Consider the following 24130-nt stretch of genomic DNA (forward strand, 5'->3'; position numbering starts at 1 on the left):
TATTCATTAAGGTAAATAACAGCCATTAGATTCTCTGATCTAGTCAAAACAGCACATATGCTTTGTTATTATTTTTAGTTGATCTAGTTAAAAAATATTCAGATGAATTTGTTCTCTGAAAGAAACATTCCACAATGTAGTAATACTTTGTTGTTATATATTTTAACATTTGAAGATTATGTAAAAACCAGTGAAGGCAATATTTTGTACTGACTTTGATGGAGGGAATTCCCTACATGCTCTTTCACTGAAATTCCCTTTATCCACAACAGGCACCTGAGCTGCAATTTTTGATCTTTGAGAGCTGCATGGAGCATTGTTAGAATAAGTGACTTGCCTATGGTCACATAGCCTATGTGCTCAGAGCTGGTTTTTGAATCCATGTCTCTTGACTTTGAATGTGGCTCTCTATTCAATGTCTGTGCCTTCCTCCTGGAGGATAAATGAGATTCAACCACCTAAGACAGAGCAATAAACAGGTCTGTGACATTTAAGACTCCTCCTATCATGCCATACTGATCAATTTTATTACCTACTTCTGAATAACAGTGAATGAATTCATATTTGATTCAGGAAGACAAATGACTATAGAAATTGTGATAGAATGCTGAACAAACCTACAAATCAATGCCAAAGTAACCCCCCCCCCAAACTCCTACCGGGAATTTTCTTGGCCCATCCAATCATGTGAACCAATTAATTATCAGCAAGTTTGGTCAATGACATCATCATGGAGGCTTTGGTAAATGGTTTGTTGGGCAGACTCACAAATACATTGGGTGGTTCTGCTTCCAGGGGAGATAGCACAAACTGCTCAGGGCTCAGAACATTCATCAGCAGCTCTTTAACTTGGGTTACATTTTCAATATTTTTCTTTCCTTTGCTAAGACAATTCATTTGCTCATCTGCATTCCACTGCCTGCGGATAAGTTAATACCTACAATGTGCTCTCCGGGAACCTATAGATGGGTGGGAAAGGGAAATATTAATAAAATGCTTTCCCTCTATTTCTCCTGCCAACACTAAGCATATCCCATTCCCCTAGGTTGGTGAACCAGTGGTTAATTATCTGGAGAATCGAATATCCCTTCTTCGTGTGTGTGTATTTGTGTGTGTGTGTGTGTGTGTGTGTGTGTGCGTGCACGCACGTGTGTGTATTATATATTATTAATATATTATATGTGAAATAAAACATATATATGATGTATGCAACATGAGATATATTTTCACATATCATATTAACATAAAATATGTGGTATAATAAGGTATAATTTAATAATATTATATTTCACATGAAATTATATTACATATAACTAGTGTGCCTGTACTATGCATATTACATAGTTTCATATTATATAACATATGCATATGTAGAAAGAATGATTCCATCTCCAAAGTTAAATTTTGTTTTGCTTATGACTACTTACTATTTTATTCTGTTATCTGTTTTTTTAAAAGGTAAGAAAAAGGAAAGGAAAATAAATATACTGGAGGAGGAGTGGAGAAATGGAAAGAACTAGTTACTTTCACATAAATGGATTGCTGGCCTTATGCTTTTTGGTCTCATACTCCAAGTTGTTCCCCACCTTATTTCCCTTCATGGGCCTTTCTTCCTTGTTTTCCCATTTCCATATATTTCTGTTTCTTTTCTCTACTGCCAGAACTTTTAAAATTGAGGAAACTGAGTCAAACAGTATAAGTGACTTGCCCGGGGTCACACAGATAAGAAAGATCTGAGGCCAGATTTGCACTCAAATATTCCTGATACCAAGCCTAGTGCTGTAGCCATTGCACCTGCCCCAAACTCTTTGTGTCTGTGTTCAACCCTCCTTCAGCCAGCTCAGATAAGAATGAAGTTCATGAGATGTCTTTTATCCTTGTGCTCTCCTCCATATGTTTTCATTAACTTCATTTATGCCAAAACAGTAAGTTCCTCCTTCTTCTTTCCTATTCACTCTCTGATATATTTCTTTTCCCCTCCCTTGCTTACCCCTTTTAAAACCAGAAACAAAGAACAAAAATCACATTTACTACTTTTGTGACCTTAGAAGTCCCTTGATTTCTCAGTCTTAGGTGGCTCACCTGTAAAATGAGGGGGTTGGATGTAATGATCTATACAGTCCCTTTCAGGTCTAAGTCTATCTCCTTATGATGCATCCTCCAGATTCTAGGATAAAGCTAACTAATTTCAATAGTGACAAAGTTGTGAGGGGGTAGCACAGAGGGCAGCTTAACCAATCCAGGACAACAGGCTTTTGTTTAGACTATTTCCTACAATAAAGACGTCTACTACTTCACAACATTACAGTGTTAGAAAGTAAAGGTATTGATTTTCATATCCCCTTTTGATTGAAACATTCAATGTCTATTATATACCAGGTTTATACATACAAGAGAAGGAAGAAGCAGAGACACCCAAGGCTATCATTCCAAGGAGTCAGGAGGTAACACACAACATAAACACAGAAATGGCTTCAGACACTTACTGTGTGACCCTGCACAAGTCACTTAACCTCTACCTACCAGTTTCCTAATTTGTAAAAATGGTGTTATAATTGCAACTAACTCCCAGAGCTGCCAAGATAAAATGAGACTATAATTGCAAAATGCATAGCATAATGCTTGTCACATAATAAGTGCTATATAATTACTAACACTGATGATGATTATTATTGTTATTATTATTGATGTGCTTTGTAAGCTTTAAGGCACTATATAAGAGTTCTCAATAGAAATAATTATTATTGAGTAAATAAAAGGTAGTTTTAGACCAGAAAGAGTATTCACAGCTGAAGTGGAGTAGGGACAACCTAGTTACAGGATGGCACTTGACATGATTCTGTTTTTAAGATTTTATTTATTTTGAGTTTTACAAATTTTCCCCCATTCGTGCTGCATACCCCCCACTCCCCACAAAAGACATTCTGTTAGCACTGGACATGATTCTTGAAAGCAACTAGGAATTCCAAGAATCAGAATTGAGAGGTAGTTAATTCTGAATACATAAGACTATATTTATGTTCAGAGTGGGAATATGATAAAAATAATAAGAATAATAGCTAGCATTTTAAAGAAATTTACCAATGTTTTATCCTTTAAACAATATATTTTAAAGATAGAGGAGACTGACACAGGCAAAGATGAAGTGTTTTGCAGAGGATTGAAAGTCCAACTCCCAAGTCTTTACATAGTCTACAGTTACCTCAATTTTTTTCTATCTCTTGCTGCTAGCTTTGTTGGTATTAAATAGATATGTTGATGATTTGTGTGAGTTTATTTTATATCCTACAACTTTGCTAAAGTTATTAAGTGATTCAAGCAGTTTTTCAGTTGATTTTCTAGGATTCTATAAATATAGCATTATTATCATCTGAAGAATGAGTTTTGTTTCCTCATTTCCTATTCTAATTCCTTCAATTTCTTTTTCTTCTCTTATACTCTTATCCTGAATACAGTGATGATAATGGGCACCCTTGTTTCATCCCTGATATTATTGCAAATGCTTCTAGTTGATGCTCGTTTTATATATATATATATATATATATATATATATATATATATATATATATATATATATATATATATATAAATGTATATATATATATATAAAACCACCCTACCAATATCACTTTATATATATATATATATATGTATATATATATATGTATATATTATATATATAAAATGTCTGCTAATGGTTTGATGCTTTTCCTTTTTTGGAAAAAAACTCTTTGGAATACAGGCCTAAAAGTGATATTGGTAGGGTGGCTTTTATATCCTTTTGGATATACTTCCAAATTGCTTTACATAATGGTTAAGTCAGTATACACCTTTTCCAACAGTGCATTTGTGTCTCAATTTTCCCACATACCCTCCAACATTTTTCACTTTCCTTCTCTTGTCATATTAGCCAATCTAATAGATGTAGGGTTATAGCTCGAGGTTTTTAAATTTTCATTTCTCTAATCAATTTTGTTTTAAAACATTTTTCATGACACTAATATATAGCTTTGATCAAAAATTGCTTAGTCACATCTTTTGACTATCAATTGGAGGATAATTTGTCCTCATAAATTTGACAGAATTCTCTCTATATATATTTGAGATGAGATGTTTATATATCTATAAAATTTCTCCTCAATTTTCTGATTCCCTTCTAATATTGACTTCATTGATTTTATTTGCATAACTATTTTATAACAACCAAAATTATCCATTTTATTCTTCAATATTATATTTATCACTTGTTTATTCATAAATTATTATCTTATACATGTATTTGATTCTATGGTCCTCATATTTTCAAGTGATGTCTCCCTTTATCTCTAGGTCACATATTCATTTGACCTAATCTTGGAAAATTGTTTAAAATATTGTTCTGGACCAATTTCTGCCAAACTGTTTTGCAGTTTTCCCAACAATTTTTGCCAAATTAATTCTTACTTCCAAAGATTAAATATCTTTATGTTGGTCAAACACAAGGTTACTACAATAATTTACTATTAGTTTGTCTACTATGTTCCACTGGTCTACCTTTCTGTTCCTTAGCCAGTACAGATAATTTTGATAATTACAGCATTATAATATAATTGAATATCTGATACTGCCAAAACCCTTTTCTTTATATCTATTAAATAATTAATTCCTTTGATATTTTTTATTTATTCTACTAAATGAATTTTATTATTTTTTTCTTACTCAATAAAGAAATTTTTGGTAATGTAATGGGATAGTAGATTGGTTTATATAGAATTGTCATGTTTATTATGTTGTCTTTGTGTATCCATGAACAACTAATATTTCTCCATTTATTTAACTCTGATTTTCTTTGTATAAAAAGTTGTTTATATTTATGTTCATGTTGTTCCTAGGTTTGTCTTGCAAGTATAATCCTAGATATACTTACTCCAATGGCTGGACCTAGAAGGATCCACATTCAAATCCAGCTTTAGACACTTAACACTTATTAATTGTGTGACCTTGGATAATTCACTTTACCTTGATTGCCTAGCATCCAATCATCCTGATCCATACCTGGCCACTGGTCCCAGATGGCTCTGGAGGAGAAGGTGAGTTTGGTGACTTAGCACAGTTCCCCCCCCCCCACACACACACACTTAAATCCAATTCATGTGCTTGTCATGACATCATCTCCCTGGCATGGTCTACTTCAAAAAGGAAGGATAAAGATCAATCAAGGCTGGAGTAGAGGGTGGCTAGGTGTCTCAGTGAATAGAGCACCTGCCCTGGAGTCAGGAGTAATTGAGTTCAAATCCAACCTCAGACACTTAATAATTATCTAGCTGTTTGGCCTTGGGCAAGCCACTTAACCCCATTGCCTTGCAAAACAAACAAACAAACAAACAACTGGATTAGAGACTAGAGCTTCCTGACTCCAGAGCCCACTGGCATGACAAGAGTTCAGGGAAGATTTAGTAGGTAAATATGACTGGAAAATAGAGTGTGTAAAAGAGAGAAATATGAAATAAGACTGAAAAAAATAATTTGGAGTCACACTACATAGAGCTCTATGTGCCAAACTAAATTATTTGCATTTTATCCTAGAGGTATAGATTAGGAAAGATGTGAGGAAGAAGAGGAGGAAAGAAAGTAATGTAGTCAAGCCTTTAGACTGCACTACTTCACACAATCCTATTTTGACAGTGGGGTGGAGGTTAGATTGGAGAAGGGGAACTAGAAGTCAGAAAACCATTAAAAAACTCATTTGGCTTTAAAGAGAAAGAAACAGTCTATTAGGTTAAGGGGATAGCAGACCCTAGAGGAAAATTTTCCCTATATTTACTCTTTTTTTAATGCTAAGGGAGACCTAAGAATGTTTATAGACAGAAAAGAATCAGTGGAGAATCAAAAAAATTGAAGATGCATAAGGGAGGAAAGATGATTATTGTTAACTAGGCCATGAAGTAGGACTGGAAAATATATGATCAAAGGCACATGTGCAAGGGTTAGCCTTGGCAGGGAAGAAAGCTCCTTGTTCAGGGATGAGGGCAACAAGATAACAAGAGATTCTGAAGTTGAAAGAAAGGAAACTAAGGGATTTCCTATAGGATAATCTGTGGTCGAGGGAGTCAAGAAGACTTAGTTTTAAAAACTACCTCTCATGCATAGCCATATAACCTTAGATCAATTCCACAATCTCCCTACTTCTTAGTTTCCTCATCTGTAAAAGTGAAGATAATGCTTGTTGTATCTAATTCAGGAACAAATGAGATGTATTTATATAAAGGATTTTATAAAAAATGAAGATTTAATAAAGCTGTCTGTTACTATGAATAATGATGATTAGAACTACATCAGGCATTAGAGATCAATGTCTAGTCATCTCATTTTGGAATGTCAGCTCTGTGAATAAGATATATATGTAAAATTTTTCTAACATGCTAAAAATAAAAAAAATCTTCAGTAGGATACTCACTTAAAAGGAAATTCATCAAAATAAAGAAAGAATCTAGTTATGGGAACTTAATTTAGAAAAATGGTTTTTAAAAAAACCACATGGGGGTGGCTAGGTGGCATAGTGGATAAAGCACCAGCCTTGGAGTCAGGAGTACCTGGGGTCAAATCCAGTCTCAGACACTTAATAATTACCTAGCTGTGTGGCCTAAGGCAAGCCACTTTAGCCCATTTACCTTGTAAAAATCTAAAAAAACCCAAACCAAACCACGTGAGATACTTTTTATGCATTCCTTGTACTTATATCATAGTATTCCATTTTAATTAAGCACCACAGTTTATTTATCCCATTTTGTTGGGCATCCAAGTTACTTCTAGCTTCCCCAGGAACAAGGAAAACTGGTATTAACCATCATGTTTGGCTCAGGCTTTGTTTTTGGTAACACTCTCATTGTCTATTTTGAACAATACTGATGATGTCTTAACTGCCAAATCAAACAGCCTCTTCTCAGTTACTACTTCTTTTGGCCCTTTTATTCACCTTCGTTTGTTGTTGTTCAGTCTTTAAGTCATGTTCTATTCTTTGTGACCTCATTTGGAGTTTTCTTAGTGTAGATACTGGAGTGGTTTGCCATTTCCTCTTCCAGGTTATTTTACAGATGAGGAAATTAATGCGAACAAGATTATGAGACTTGCCCAGAGTCACACATTTAGCATATGTCTGAGTCTTCCTGACTCCAGAGCTGGCATTCTTATCCTTATTCCCTTTCTACCCTGGTGACATACTTCCTGAGTTCAGATCCTCTCTTTTGAATTCTATTTGCCCATTTCATCTCCACTTGAAAATCAAACAGGACATCTAAAATTAAATTGATTTTTTTTTCCTCTTAAGGCATTATCATCCTTCCAGTCACTTAGCTAGGTAAGCTTAGAAAGATTACTGATTTTTGTCTATAATTCACTGCCCATATCCCAGCACTCTCCAGGTCTTTTCAATTCTATCTCTAAAGAGATAGCCCCGCCTCCTTACAGAGCTCCCATCCTGTATCAGGCCATCACCTTCATTTATTTGTGAGCTCCTTGAGGACAGGGATGTCATTTGCTTCTTTTTTGCACAGTGTCTCTAATAGCCTTCTCCTTGATGCTTATCACATTAAATTTCTATCAATGTCATTTTCCCTCTTGAAATCATCCCACAGACACAAAAATAATACACTCTTTAGATTGTATTTAAAGTTTGTTTGTTGTTTTTGTTTTTTGGCAAGGCAATGGGGTTAAGTGGCTTGCCCAAGGCCACACAGCTAGGTAATTATTAAGTATCTGAGGTTGGATTTGAACTCAGATCCTCCTGACTCCAGGGTCAGTGCTCCATATGCTGTGCCATCTAGCTGCCCCTTAAAGTTTGTTTTTTAAAGCTTACCACTAACTTATTCTGACTTATCTTTCCATAATGGATTTTTTTTTTACCTTCAACATGTATTATGGGATCATAGACAATCTCCTAACATTTATCACCTCATACCTAGACTATTAGTCCATGTTGCTGTTGTGGCCTGCTGGCTAATCCTCCCTACATATCTCTCCCCACTCCAATCCATTCTTCACTACCTATCAAATTCATCTTTCTAAATTGCAAGTTTGATCATGCCAACCCTATTTAATCAACTCCAGTGGCTCCCCCTTGTTTCCAAGATCACATAAAATCTGCTCTTTGATTTATAAAGTCTTCCATAACTTGGCACCTTCCTACATTCCGTATCTTCATATATGCCCATGTGTTCTGGTATCCAGAGACAATAGAGTCCCTGGGGGCTCCATCTCCAGAGACTGAACATTTCTTCTCCTGGATTCTCTCCAATTTAAAGCCAGGAATTCTCTTCTGTTCATCTTTATGTACCAGATTCCTTGATTTGCATTCATTTCCAGCTGAAATGTGCTTTCTTCAAGAAGTCTTTCGCAATCTTCCTTAATCCTGGAATCTTCCCTTTGTGATTATCCTCAACATATCTCATCTATATCTTGTTTGAGCAGCTAAGTGGTGCAGCTGATAGAGGGTTGAGCTTAGAGTTTAGGGAGATAATCTTCCTGAATTCAAATCTGACCTCAGACACTTCCTAGCTGGGTTATTCTGGGCAAGTCACTTTCACATGTATGCCTCATTTTTCTCACCTGTAAAATAAGTTGGAGAGGGAAACAGCAGCCCACTCCAATAAAGAAAACCCAAATGGGATCTCAAAGAGTCAGACACAACTAAAAATGACTGAACAAAAAAATCTTGTTTGTACATAGTTATTTATTCATACCTGCTATTTTCCCTTTCCCTGAGAGCAGGGACTGTATTTTGCTTTTCTTTGTACTCTCAGTACATGATACTTAGGGCTGGCACATAGTGTATACTTAATAATTGCTAGATGACTAGATGAGCCTCAGTTCCCCCATTTGTAAAACTGGGATAATAATGCTCATAGTACCAACCCCAGAGGGCTATTGAGAGGTTCACATGAGAATGCACACTTGAAATTTCAAAGTCTTATATAAATGACAATTATAATAATTCACAGATTCTGATCCAGGTAGAAGGGACCCCTAGCTAGTCCCAGAACTAAATATCTCATTTCATCTCCTACCTCTACAGATTTTGTTCAGATTGTTCGCCATGCCTGAAATATGCCTCTGAAAATCTTTGCCTTTTTCAAGGCCCAGCCCAGGTATTGCCTGTCCTGTGATCTTCCCTCTATCCACACAGGTTAATAGATTGTAAGATCCCAGAGAGCAGGGATTTGGGGTTATGACTTTAGATGCCTCAGCACCTAGCCCAGTACTTTGCAGTTAATAAGTCATTTATTGAATATGCATGAATAAACCAGTCTTAGACATTTCCTGGCTGTGTGACCATGGGCAAATCATTTAAATTCTGATCGCCTTAATCTACTGAAGAAGGAAATAGCAAAGCATTCCAATAGCTTTTCTGAAAAAAATTCATGGGCAATAGGATTCATAAGATCACAGAGAGATGAACATAACTAAACCACAACATGCAGAGGGATATGAGGGTTAGGGGGAATGAGAAGGAAAATAAAGGAATATTATTCTCAAGGAGGAACTCCAAGTCATTGGTTGATAGTCAAAGCAAAGAGTATCTCCTTTCATCATGGAGTCACATTCAAAGATTTTGAATAATTTCACAGAAATCATCCACAATTCTCCCTGCCTCTACTATCTTAGATTTGACCAAAATCCTGTGAAATCATTGACTAACCAAAATATTTTTGGACTCATGACAATTAATGTAGCCTAGCTTCCTTTTCTCCTCTTTCCATCAACACTGATCATTTTGCACTGAATTTGCTATTTGATAAACTTTTGATTTCAATAAAGTTGAATTCAGTTACCTGTAGTATAAAAAATTAGTTAATGATATGGTTATATAATTATATATTTGTATATAATATATAATTATATTAGGCAAGATAAGTATATGCTCACCCATGAATATATAATTATACTGTTAATATGTTAATATAATTATGTTCTCATATTATATACAATTAATACAAGTATAATAATATATTCATATAATATACAATATTTTAGATAATATGTTATACATGATTTGGTATAAAATAATATAGTTAATAAAATGCCTCGGATGAATAGAATGCAATAAACATGGAAGTAGGCTCAGCACATTTCATCATTCCAACTTCATAACATTTCCAAAGTCTACAAATCTGGCAACTTTTGTGCTGATTCTTCAATTGTGCATGGATTTGTTGCTGGACAAATATAATTATTATGTTCTATTACAAAAGAAATAAAAGGAAGTTTATGGTTATAATAGTTTGTTTACGTGCCTCCTGGTGAATATCACTGGTAACATAGCATAGCTGAAACGCTTTGCTCTCTCTTCCTGCCAGATAAAAGACCAAAAACCTTCTGGTAATGAAAGATGACCCTTAAGGTATCATTGGAATCAAAGGAAAACATTTGGATTCAAAGATCAAGGCCATTTTGAGTATCTCACTATTCTTGACTGTTAATAAGCTAACCTAGATTACCCATTCCCTGCCTCTACATTCCTTTTTTATTCTGAAAAATGGGGGCAATTAGAAATTTCTCTTGAATTTTTCATACATGAAACTAAACTGAGATAGCCATGCAACAGGTTGTGTGTTTGTTTATCTAGCTTTCCCTGCTTTCTTCTTTATAGAATTAAATGTGTGCATTTCTTTGCGTGTCAGAAAGCCCACAGCACTCAGATAAGGGGCAAACAAAAAAGGACATATAATTTTTGCAATATTAAATAAAAATTAAGATTGGATGCCTTAAATGGACAATTTTATGTGTTATAAATAAACTGCCTCTTTGAAAGTGTGCCCATCTTTATGATCCTTGTTTTGAACTGCATAGTAACAATATCACTAATGATAATTACGTTTCCAGGCCAACCCAAAGAAGCCTAGCAATGAAATATTAATGGGATGATTTCAACTATACCTAACTACTATTTATAAAATTGTTTCTATGAGCGAGTCAATTAACATTTATTCAGCACTTGAAATATGTTGGGGCACTGTGCTAAGAATTGGGGGTGCAAAGAAAGTCAAAAGAGTTTATTGATTTTCCTTGTACCCCCAACACTTAGCGCAGTTCCCTGACCTCTAAGTATTTTAATGAGGGGGACAACACACAAATACTACGTACAAACAAATTAGAATGTGATAAATTGGAAATATTCAGCTAAGTGGGCATTAGAATTAATGGAGATAGGAAAGACTTCCTGGAGAAAGTAGGATTTTAACTGAGACTTGAAAGAAGCCAGGAGGAGAAGACCAGGAGGGATAGAAGCAGAAGACTGGTCAGTGAATAAGGTTTAAGACAACTAGAAATGAAGGGACAAGTCAGGCCATGAAGGGCTGTGAATAACCAACAGCGGGGTTTATATTTGATCCTGGAGACAACAGGGAACCAACCACTGGAGCTTACTGAATAGAGGGGTGGCATGGTCAGACCTGCACTGTTGGAAGGTCACTTTGGTAGCTCAGTGGAGGATGAACTGAGATGGGGAGAGACCCATGGCAGGGGGTTACTGCAATAGTCTAGTCATGAGATGATGAGAACCTGCCAGGATGGTGGCAGGTCTGAAGACAGGAGCATCATATGTGAGAAGTGCTAGCAAGAGTAAATCAGTAGCCCTTTGCAAGACTGGATATGGGGAACGAGAGAGAGTGCAGTGTTGTAGGTGGCAACAAAAGGACTGGGGAGCTGCTGGTACCCTCACCAGAAAAAGGAAAGTTATTGGGGGAAAGATATGAATTCAGTTTTGGATACACTAACTTATTCGGTTTGAAATAGGTAAAGATGGGGTTCTAACAGGAGAACTTAAATAGGCTTCTTCCCCATTAGATAATGAGCCTCTTGAAGGATGGGGTTATTTTAAACTTTTCCCCCCCAGGGCTTAATCAGTGATTGGCATATAGCAGGTATTTAATAAATGTTGTTACCTTGATGTCTCTGAATAAAAGGTGGCAGCTGTCTAGATCACTCACTCCCTTGGTTACCATTTCCCTAGTTGTGATCCCAGTCACTTAAAAAGAGGTTCTTTGGGAAAAATTTGGATTGCACCTATTTTTCCTTTAAAATATTAAATATTATCCCTAAGAAACATTTCATGTGCCAACTTTTCCCATAAATTACTCACCCCAGATGTAGAGAGTGTTGGAGTTGGAAGAGATACAGAAGATCCTCTAGTCCAATATCCTCATTTTACAGATGAGGAAACTGAGGTTAAGAAGGGCAAAATTACTAGTCAGTGTAAGGGAGAGGCAGGATACAAATCTAAGCCTTCTGATCTGAGGACCAGTGCTCTTTCTACTACCTTGCACTGTTTTCCTATGAAGTTGATTCAAAAAATATCTATTAAATACCACTAAAGACTTTGAGATTATTATGGCATAAGACCCAAGTTTAAAGATGCTCTCAGACATGCGCCAGTTGTGTCCCTAGACAAGTTACACCCTCTCTCAGTTTTCTCATCTTTCAAATAGCATCTATTGCCCACTGTTATTATGAGAAGAAGCAAGAAAATATTTTTAGGGGCAGCCAGGTGGTACAGTGGGTAGAATACTGACCCTGGAGTCAGGAAGACCTGAGTTCAAATCCACCCTCAGATGCTTATAAATTGCATAGCTGTGTGACCTTTGACAAGTCACTTAACTCCATTGCCTTCAATAAATTTTTATAAAGAAATAAATGAAAAGAAATTATTTTTAAAGTACTTTGTGAACCTTAACGTGTTTTGTAAATCTTGGCTATTAGAATCTCAAAGTATTCAATTCCTAATTAGTGAAATGATACCTTAGAAGCTGAATTTTGGAACAAAAGCCAACCAAAGAAATTTCAGGCAGCTTGCTGGCCTAAACTTTTATAGTTAGGCTTTTGGACATGTAGCCCTAGTTCTATGAATGGATATTTCTAAATTGGTGGCTATAATCAAAACAGCTGCTTCATTTGGGTAGCCAATAACAATTTCTGAAGACAGAGGAAAGATACTCAAAAGATTTTCAAGGACAAATTATTGTGGCCACACCATTTCTAGAGAAAAATGATTTAATTAACAATGGAATTATATTAATTTAATTTAATTTTATTTTATTAGCTTAATTATATTAATTTAATTTTAGTAACCACTGATTCATGAAAGTGATTTGCGATTACTTTTCATCAAAAGGTCAAAAATATGCAAAATTTAGATAATGCAGCTAATAGATCAATGTTATCACTGAATGATTGTTTTTTAATGTGATTTTTTCCTCCAAAGTGAAGGAGAAAATATACTTCAGCATAGTTTTGTTTTCTAAAGAAAACAGAAAAAATTCACTTTTTTAAATAGAAGAAATTTCACTAGAGTTACCACCCTAGTTCTCTTCATGCATAAGACTTAACAAATATATGGTGAACACTTCCTCAAATGTCTCCTTGCCCTCTTCACTCCTTAACTTTTCTTGTAGTTATCTGAGTATATATAAATGATAAAATGTAAACTCAGATGGCGAGGGATAGGCCCTGGACGAGGCCTTGAACAAAGCATGCACTAATTAAATGATTAAAATGAAACGTTCTTCAAAGGTTCTCTAAAAAAAAATCAAACTCAATTTAGATATAGAGGGCATTTATTGTCTTTCCCTGATTCTACCACATAAAGAATTGGTGCTTTGGAGTTATTAGGAAAAAACAAAAAAAAAACACCCGGAAAGATAATTATTCTGCTACAGGTTTAGTCTCTACAGTATTTTAGCTAGTATTCAGACTTTACCACAGAAAATGCAATACCAAAGGACTGACTACCTTGTTTGAATGTCAAATGTACATTTTTCTAAAAGATCATTTTTCAGAAAATTCATACAAGACAGGCACTCACATGGCAGTCAGAAGAAGGACACCATCAAGGTCTCTCTGAAGAACTGAGAAATTGTTGTGAAACATGGGAAATACTGGTACAGGATCACCTAGCATTGGCCTGCCCACATCAAAGACATGTCTGTGCTCTATGAGCTCAGCACAATTATAGTAGCTTAAAAGAAACGTGAGGAGTGCACATTTAGACATCTTCACTTCAAATATTCACACATACAATTTGTTCCTGACCTGTTGTAAAGAGTCTGAGCTTGTATTGATGTGATCAGCTACAGTTGGACACACTTTACCTTGACCCCAATGAAATATGAGACAACTACTATACATTTAGCTGCTGACCTGGTTTTAATTGAAAAGTCTACTACTTCCCTTTGAAATATAAACATAATTCTACTTCCTTCTCTAGAAAAATTGTAAAGCTCTCCCTGAATTCTGAAAACCATTCATGATAACCCTCAGTAGTTTTTAAAAAAAATATTCTACAATGATAACCCCCTCCCAAAAATTCATTTAAAAATTATTAGAAAGCAAAATAACATGGAGAGTTCAGAGGAATAGAGTTTACAAAGCAGCCCACACAATAAAGTTCATGACATTAATTCTGGAAGAAAGTCAAATACATGAAAGAACATCTGATAAAATCACATTTACTAGAATTACATTGAGAAAGTTTTAACAATAGAAAATGCACATTTTTTGGGGGAAATGTTCATTTAAAAAATAAGGCGAAGATTTTATTAACTTTATTAACTATTTTCTAACTATAATTTCTTCCTTTTTTCTGTCACATTTTTCTTATAATAATTTTCTATTTTCTGATTATAAGTCTTCTGAGTCTTCATTCTCAAACTTTCCAGAAAAGTCAGAGAAAGAAGGGTGAAAAAAGGAATGAATGACTCCTATAACTTCATCTTTAGCATCTCTCATTTCTTCATTCTACTTCTATCTCTCCCATATACCTCAATTTTCCCATGTTCAACTAGGTGCTGATTAATCTTTAAATTCAAATATTAATTTGGTAGTAGTAAACCCTTCTCTTGTCTGGACACCATCTCTTGGTTCCAATACAGGCAGTGTAGGGGCACATCAATTAGCAGAGATGAGCTGTTAACAGTCTTGGCATTCTAGTGGCTGGGTAATAGCAAAATAAGAGTGGGAACTTTATTTTTATGTATTATTGATATTTCTCTACATAACTCTCAATTCCCAAGGACTCCTAAACACACTAAAAAGCATTATTTTTTTAAATAAGAGGAGTTAAGCAAGTTAAAATAGAAAACTGAAAACATATGCCGCATTCCACATGTCTGGTCAACCACCTTTCTGTTAAGAGGCATGCTTGGCGTGGAATTTTACAAAAAATTCTGTAGGAACAGAGGGAGACTGACAAAAGTAGATAGAGAGCAGAAACATGCTGCAGTTATAACTGAAGGCAAAGATGGAGGAGAATAAAAGGGAGATAGAAGTGGCTTAATGCATAGGCAGATTAGATCTGGTCACCTACATAATATGATGTTGAATATCAAGAACTCAACATCAGGAATAGTTTATGCAGCAGGTTTTATTTTCTTAGGCAAAATGCATTCTCTTTAAATCTGTAGATTTGATGCCTTATCACCAATTAGGTAAACCTTAGAGCAGGAATTAATTTCAAATTCATTTGCTTCTTGACAGCTAGCTGACAAAGAAGTACTGAAATTAAAATTAAAAAATTTCAGGGAAAACATAAAATGTAATTTTTGAGTAGCTAAGTAGAAGCTAGGCTAAAGTAAGATTAAGAGGTTAGTGAGAGAATAACAAAATGAGAAGAGACTGAAGACAATCTACTTTACACTTTACCCTCCTTATCTGAAGCAACACATGGAAAATTAAAGTTTTATAATAGAATAGGTCAAAAGACCTGAATTCTAGTCCATTTACTATCAATTTATCTCTTAAAGGCTTAGTTTCCTCATCTACACTTCGGGGAAATACTAGTATTATCTATCTTATAGAACTAAGGACTTAAAAAAGGGTTTGCTAAAAATCTTAATGCAGTTTTAAGTTATTTAAAGCAGCCCTACAACTTTTGGGATACCCCATAGAAATGTGAGTTATCACTTAGTGTAAGAAAGGGAGAAAAAGGAATAGATTAGAGAAGAGATGATTGGTTCAAAACAACTATACATCATTTAAATTTTAAATAAAAAGATAGAGGGGATGTCTCTGGATTTTGAGAAAAACAAAAAAAAAATGTTATCTCAACAGGCAGAAATGTGAGATGGAAGTAAATAGTAAAGGAAGAAATAGTAAAGGATACTCTATAAAATGGGATAAAAATGACTAGTCCAATGCTAAAAATGTCTCATGGCTGAATAATTTCCTTTGAAGGCACTGAATGCTACTCAATTTATTGGAAAAACTGACTTTTTCTCCAGAAAATGGGCATTTCCCATAACCATTCCACTGAGCTCTAATCTCTGATTCTTATTCTTGTTAATTATTATAAAATAAAAATGCCTCAAGGAGAATCATGCCATATTATCAAGTCTTCCCAGCCTTGTTCTTGATCTTCTGGACTTCAGAATCATAGTTCTGCTGTTTCACTCTGGAACTTTACTTAGTGACTGGAGCGTCTTCACTCTGGAAGCCTATGACATCTATAACCTACTGACCATGGAATAGTCCTCTACAAGGCTCACTCTATTCTTCCATTTCTGAGTCCCTTAGAAGCCCTCACTTTTTTTAAATTTATTTTTATCAAAGATAATATTTGAGTTTTAAAATTTTCATCCAATCTTGCTTCCCTCCCCCCACCCCCACCCCACAGATAGCAAGCACTCAGTCAGGCTTTTCTTTGTTTCCATGTTGTACCTTGATCCAAATTGGGTGTGATGAGAGAGAAATCATATCCTCAAAGAGAACAGAATTCTCAGAGGTAACAAGATCAGACAATAAGATATCTGTATTTTTTCTAAATTAAAGGGAATAGTCCTTGTACTTTGTTCAAACTCCACAGCTCCTTATCTGGATACAGATGATACTCTCCTTTGCAGACAGCCCAAAATTGTTCCCAATTGTTGCCCTGATAGAATGAGCAAGTCCTTCAAGGTTGAACATCACTCCCATGTTGCTGTTAGGGTGTACAGTGTTTTTCTGGTTCTGCTCATTTCACTCAGCATCAGTTCATGCAAATTCCTCCAGGTTTCCCTGAAATCCCGTCCCTCCTGGTTTCTAATAGAACAATAGTGTTCCATGACATACATATACCACAGTTTGCTAAGCCATTCCCCAATTGAAGGACATTTACTGGTTTTCCAATTCCTTGCCACCACAAACAGGGCTATTATAAATATTTTTGTACAAGTAATGGTTTTACCCTTTTTCCTCATCTCTTCAGGGTATAGACCCAGTAGTGGTATTGCTGGGTCAAAGGGTATGCACATTTTTGTTGCCCTCTGGGCATAGTCCTAAATAGCTCTCCAGAAGGGTTAGATGAGTTCACAGCTCCACCAACAGTGTAATATTGTCCCAGATTTCCCACATCCATTTCAACAATGATCATTATCCTTCCTGGTCATACTGGTCAATCTGAGAGGTGTGAGATGGTACCTCAGAGAAGCTTTAATTTGCATTTCTGTAATAATTAATGATTTAGAGCATTTTTTCATATGGCTATGGTTTGCTTTGATCTCCTCATCTGTAAATTGCCTTTTGCATATCCTTTGACCATTTGTCAATTGGGGAATGGCTTTTTGTTTTAAAAATATGACTCAGTTCTGTGTATATTTTAGAAATGAGTCCTTTGTCAGAATCATTAGTTGTAAAGATTGTTTCCCAATTTACTACATTTCTTTTGATCTTGAATTCATTGGTTTTATCTGTGCAAAAGCTTTTTAATTTAATGTAATTGAAATCATCTAATTGGTTTTTGGTGATGTTCTCCAACTCTTCCTTAGTAATAAACTGTTCCCCTTTCCATAGATCTGACAGGTAGACTAGTCCTTGATCTTCTAATTTGCTTATAGTATTGTTTTTTATGTCTATGTCCTGTAACCATTTGGATCTTATCTTGGTAAAGGGTGTGAGGTTTTGGTCTAATCTAAGTTTCTTCCATACTAACTTCCAATTATCCCAGCAGTTTTTATCAAAGAGGGAGTTTTTATCCCAATGGCCAGACTCTTTGGGTTTATCAAATAGCAGATTACTATAATCCTCTCCTGCTTTTACACCTAGTCTATTCCACTGGTCCACCACTCTATTTCTTAGCCAATACCAAACAGTTTTGATGACTGATGCTTTATAATGTAATTTTAGATCGGGTAGTGCTAAGCCACCTTCATTCACAGTTTTTTTTAATTAAGCTTCTGGCAATTCTTAACTTTTTATTTCTCCATATGAATTCACTCACAATTTTTTCTAACTCATTAAAAGTAATTTTTTGGGATTTTGATTGGTAGGGAACTAAAGAGATAGTTTAGTTTTCGTAGAATTGTCATTTTTATTATATTAGCTCTACCTTTTGCCTAGTTATTTAAATCTGATTTAATTTGTGTGAGAAGTATTTTATAATTGTTTTCATAAAGATTCTGAGTCTGTTTTGGCAAATAGACTCCCAAATATTTTACATTGTCTGAGGTTACTTTGAATGGGATTTCTCTTTCTAGTTCTTCCTGCTGTTTCTTGCTAGACATATATAGAATAGTTGAGGATTTATGAGGGTTTATTTTATAACCTGCAACTTTGCTAAAATTGCTAATTGTTTCCAGTAGTTTTTTTAGATGATTTCTTGGGAATCTCTAGGTAGACCATCATGTCATCTGTGAATAGTGAGAGTTTTGTCTCTTCCTTCCCAATTCTAATTCCTTTAATTTCTTTTTCTTCTCTAATTGCTGATGGTAACATTTCTAATACAATATTGAATAGTAGTGGTGATAATGGGCACCCTTGTTTCACTACTGATCTTATTGGGAATTCCCCTAGCCTCTCCCCATTGAATATAATGCTTGTTGATGTTTTCAGATAGATACTGCTAATTATTTTTAGGGAATAGTCCATTTATTCCTACACTCTCTAGTGTTTTTCATAGGAATGGATGGTGTATTTTGTCAAAAGCTTTTTCAGCATCTACTGATATGATTATATGATTTCTGATAGTTTTGTTGTTGATATAATTGAGTATACTAACAGTTTTCCTAATATTGAACCAACCCTGCATTCCTGGAATAAATCCTACTCAATCATAATGTATTATCCTATTGATGACTTGTTGTAGTCATTTTGCTAAGATTTTGTTTAGGATTTTTGCATCTATATTCATCAGGGAAATAGGTCTATAATTTTCTTTCTTTGTTTTAACTCTTCCTGGTTTAGGTAACAGTACCATATTGGTTTCATAGAAAGAGATAGGCAGAGTTCCATCTTTCCTTATTTTTCCAATGAGTTTATATAGGATTGGAACCAATTGTTCCGTAAATGTTTGGTAGAATTCACTTGTGAATCCATCAGGCCCTGAAGATTTTTTTTTAGGGAGTTCAATAATGGCTTGTTGAATTTCTTTTTCTTTAATTTATTTTTTATTCTCATTTTGTACAAATGTTTTTCTTTACATTAATAAAATATACTTGTTTACAATTAAACAAAATACCCCTCCCCTCATGAATATAGATAGACTTGCTTGGGCAAAAAAGTAAAGGGGGGAGAAAAAAATTAAAATTAAAAAAATAATAGTAATAATTGTAGGTATGGCCAGGTGGTGCAATGGATGAAGCACCAGCCCTGGAGCCACGAGCACCTGAGTCCATATCCAGCCTCGTATACCCAATAATCATCCAGCCATGTGACATGCAAGCCACCCGATCCCTACTGCCCTGCAAAAACCAAAAAGAAGAAAAAAAAGCCCCAAAATAAAATAAAATAGTAATAATAGTAGGGGTGGCTGGGTGGCAGACAGAACATTGGCCCTTGAGCCAGGAGCACCCGGGTCCGAATCCAGTCCCAGACACCCAGTGATCACCCTGCTATGTGGCCCCAGGCAGGCCACCCAGCCCCACTTGCCCTGCACCCTCCCCCAAATAATAATAACAAAAAATGTGTTTCAGTCTTTGTTCCAACACCATCAACTCTGTCGTGAGTGGATCATATTCTTTATAAGTCCATCACAAAAGTTACTTCCATAATTTTCCAATGTTGCCATTGCTGATCGCAATTCCCTCCTTTCTTATTTCTCCACTACCATGTACTATATTTTCTCTCTCCTTTCACTCTGGCTCTGCTGTAGGGTTGCTGAGTGGCGCAGCAGACAGATCCCTGTTCCTGGGGCCAAGAAGCCCTGAGCCCCCATACCACCCCTGAGGCCTAGCATCCACCTGGCCCTGTGGTCCTGGGCAGGCCATCCAATCCCAGCCCCTTACAAGAAAGAAAAAAAAAGAAAATGTGTTATATCTGACCACTGTCCCCCCATGGTCCATCCTCTCCTCCTTTATTCACATCCCCACCCCTTCCCCCTGCTCCCCCCTCCTTCTTACTCCAGTTGTCTATACCCCGTTTGAGTATATTTTCTGTTTCCTCTCCTAGCCATCTCTGATGAGAGCAAAGGTTCCCTCATTCCCCCTTGCCTCCCCCCTTCCATATCATTGCAGTAGCTCATTGTAATAAAAAAATCTTATTATGTGAAATAGCTTGGACTATTCCACCTCTCCTTTTTCTTTCTCCCATTACATTTCCATTTTTTTTTCTATTGACTCCATTTTTACACCATATTTTATCTTTGAATTCAGCTTTCTCCTGTGCTTCAACTAAAAAATCTCCCTCTACCTGCTCTATTAACTGAGAAGGTTCATATGAGTATTATCATAGTCATTTTTCTATGCAGGAATACATGCAGTTCATCATCATTAAGTCCCTCATATTTTCCACTTCTTCTCCACTCTATGCTTCACCTGAATCCTGTATCTGAAGATCAAACCTTCTGTTCAGCTCTGGCCATTCCAACAGGAACATTTGAAATTCCCCTGGTTCATTGAAAGTCCATCTTTTTCCCTGGAAGAGGACATTCAGCCTTGCTGGGTAGTTCATTCTTGGCTGCATTCTAAGCTCTTTTGCCTTCCGGTATATTGTATTCCAAGCCCTACGAGCTTCCAATGTAGCTGCTGCTAAGTCCTGTGTGATCCTGACTGCAGCTCCATGATATTTGAACTGTGTCCTTCTGGCTGCTTGTAATATTTTCTTTTTGACTTGGGAGTTCTGGAACTTGGCTATAATATTCCTGGGGGTTGGTTTTTTGTGATCTCTTTCTCGGGGGGATCAGTGCATTCTCTCCATTTCTATTTTGCCCTCTGCTTCTAGAATATCAGGGCAATTTTCCTGTAGTAATACTTTGAAAATGATGTCAAGGCTCTTTTCCTGATCATGAGTTTCAGGTATTACAATAATTTTCAAATTATCTTTCCTAAGTCTGTTCTCCATATCAGTTGTTTTTTCAATGAGATATTTCACATTTTCTTCTAATTTTTCATCTTTTTGGTTTTGAAGTATCGATTCCTGATTTCTGGTAAATTCATCAATCTCCCTGAATTCTATTCTTTGTCTGAAGGATTTATTCTCCTCAGAGAGTTTTCTTATCTCTTTGTCCATCTGGCCAATTTTGTTTTTTAAAGCATTCTTCTCCTCAATAACTTTTTGAACTGTTTCATCCATTTGACCATAGCTGTTTTTTAGCATGCTATTTTCTTCAGCATTTTTTTGGATTTCCTTGACTAAGCTGCTGACTTCATTTTCATGTTTTTCCTGCATCTCTCTCCTTTCTTTTCCCAGTTTTTCTTCTAACTCCCTCATTTGATTTTCAAAGTCTTTTTTGAGCTCTATCATAGCCTGAGCCCAATTTCTGTTTTTCGTGGAGTCTTTAGATGCAGAAGCTTTTGCTTCCTCATCTTCAGACTGAGTATTTTGATCCTTCTTGGGCTCATTTGCAAAATATTTCTCAATGGTCTTCCTCTTGTTTCTTTGTTTGTTCATTTTCCCAGCCTAAGCCTGTTTTTTGGGGGTGCTTCCTGAGCTTTTGAGACACTCCCACAAGGGTCTCAGTGTGTGAGGTTCTGTCCTCCCTCTTGGTCTGTGAATGACCATAAGCGCCCCACTCTGCCATGGGGCTGAGGTGGGGGGGGCTGCTGTTCTATGGGGGGGCCTAGACTGTGATCAGGATCTGAATGTGGTCAGAGCTCCAGAGTCCTTTTCTAGGGGCAGAGGACAGAGCTCTGCAGTCTCTCTTCACTCGCCTCCCTCAGCTCAATGGGCTCATGCCCTGAGGGCTCCTGCTTACCAGCTCCACCTGCTTCTGTTTCCAGGTCTAGGCTGCCGATAGACCAGGCTGCTGGTTGTGTGCCCAGAGGGCTGGGCTCTACGCGCTTGCTCTGGCAGAGGTCCCCCGCTGTTCACCCACTTTGTGCCGGTGCTCCCCGGGGTGCAGCTCAGGCAACTCCCCTGCTGCTGTGAGCTGAGGCTCCCAGCTCTCTGGGGCTGCCTCTGGGAGGCTAAAGTTCTTTGGCTCTGGCGGGCCACCCCTCTGGCGGGCGCCCCTCTGCCCCGGGGAGCAGAGCTTTTCTGCTCTTTTCCAGGTTACCCTGAGTAGTAGAACTGCCTCACAGGGTCACTTTGTGGGTTCTGTCTCTCGAAAGTTTAGTTAGAGTCCTTAGTTTATGAGTTTTTATCAGAGAGCTCCTAAGCCTGGATCCCTTCATGTCACCATCTTGGCTCCACCCCTGCAAGTTGAATTTCTTTTTCTGAGATAGGGTTCTTTAGGCATTTAATCTCATCTCTTCTTCATTGAACCTGGGCAACTTATATTTTTGTAAATATTCATCCATTTCACTTAGATTATCAAATTTATTGGCATAGAGTTGGGCAAAATAATTTTGAATTATTACATTAATTTCCTCCTTATTGGTGGTGAGTTCACCTTTTTCATTTATAATATTAGAAATTTGTTTTCCTTCTTTCTTTTTTTAATCAAATTGAACAGAGGTTTATCAATTTTATTGGGGTTTTCATAATACCAACTTTTGGTTTTATTTATTAATTCAATAGTTTTTTTTGCTTTCGATTTTATTAATGTCTCCTTTAATTTTCAGAATTTCTAATTTGGTATTTGATTGGGGATTTTTGATTTGTTCTTTCTCTAATTTTTTTAGTTGCATGTTTAGTCCATTTATTTCCTCTCTCTCCAATTTATTCATATAAGCATTGAGAGCTATAATATATCCCCTGAGATTTGCTTTGAAATGAATCCCATAGGTTTTGGTATGTTGTTTCATTATTATAATTATCTAGGAGAAAATAGTTAATTCTTTCTATAATTTGTTTTTTGGTCCACTCATTTTTTAAAATGAGGTTATTCAGTTTCCAATTTGTTCTGGGTCTATATCTCCTTGGCCCAGTATTGCATATGACTTTGATTGCATTGTAATCTGAGAAAGATGTATTCACTATTTCTGCCTTTCTGCAGTTGATCATTAGGTTTTTATGTCCTAGTACATGGTCAATTTTTGTATAAGTTCCATGTACTGCAGGGAGAAAAGGTATATTCCTCTCTATCCCCATTCAGTTTCCTCAATAAGTCTACCATATCTAATTTTTCTAACAATCGATTTAACTCCATAATTTCTTTCTTGTTTGTTTTATTATTCGATTTATCTAGATCTGATAGCAGGAGGTTGAGGTCTCCCACTAGGAGAGTTTTCCTGTCTATGTCTTCCTGTAGTTCTTTCAGCTTCTCCTCTAAGAATTTGGGTGCTGTCCCACTGGGTACATACAAATTCAATATTGAAATGACTTTATTGTGTATGGTACCTTTTAGGAGGATGAAGTTTCCTTCCTTATCTCTTTTAATGCTATCTCTTTTTGCTGCTGCTTTGTCTAAGATAAGGATTGCTACCCCTGCTTTTGTTTACTTCAGCTGAAGGAAAATATATTTTGCTCCAACCTTTTACCTTTACTCTATATGTATCTCTCTGCTTCAAATGAGTTTCTTGTAGGTAGCATATTGTAGAATTCTGGCTTTTAATCCACTCTACAATTTGCTTATGGTTTAAGGGAGAGTTCAACCCATTCACATTCAAGGTTATGAGTACCAATTCTTTATTGCCCTCTGTGCTATCTTTCCTCTGTTTGTATTTTCCCCCTTTCTCCCCCTTTTATCCATATTCCCCAGTATTTTGTTTTTGAATACCACACCATTCAGTGTGTTTTCCCTCCTGTATCACACCCTACATTTTCTTTCCCCTTTCCCTTTTTCCCTTTTCCCTTCCCTTCCTTTTGTTATTTC

The 24130-nt window shown here is 36.2% G+C and overlaps 1 pseudogene; it reads right to left on the reverse strand.

The window, feature by feature from the left end:
* Positions 1-245: 245 nt before the first annotated feature.
* LOC141522918 (estrogen receptor beta-like) overlaps positions 246-24130 on the reverse strand; it is a 37411-nt pseudogene continuing 13526 nt past the window's right edge.

The sequence above is a fragment of the Macrotis lagotis genome, chromosome 4 (assembly GCF_037893015.1).
Source record: "Macrotis lagotis isolate mMagLag1 chromosome 4, bilby.v1.9.chrom.fasta, whole genome shotgun sequence".
Taxonomy (NCBI): Eukaryota; Metazoa; Chordata; class Mammalia; order Peramelemorphia; family Peramelidae; genus Macrotis; species Macrotis lagotis.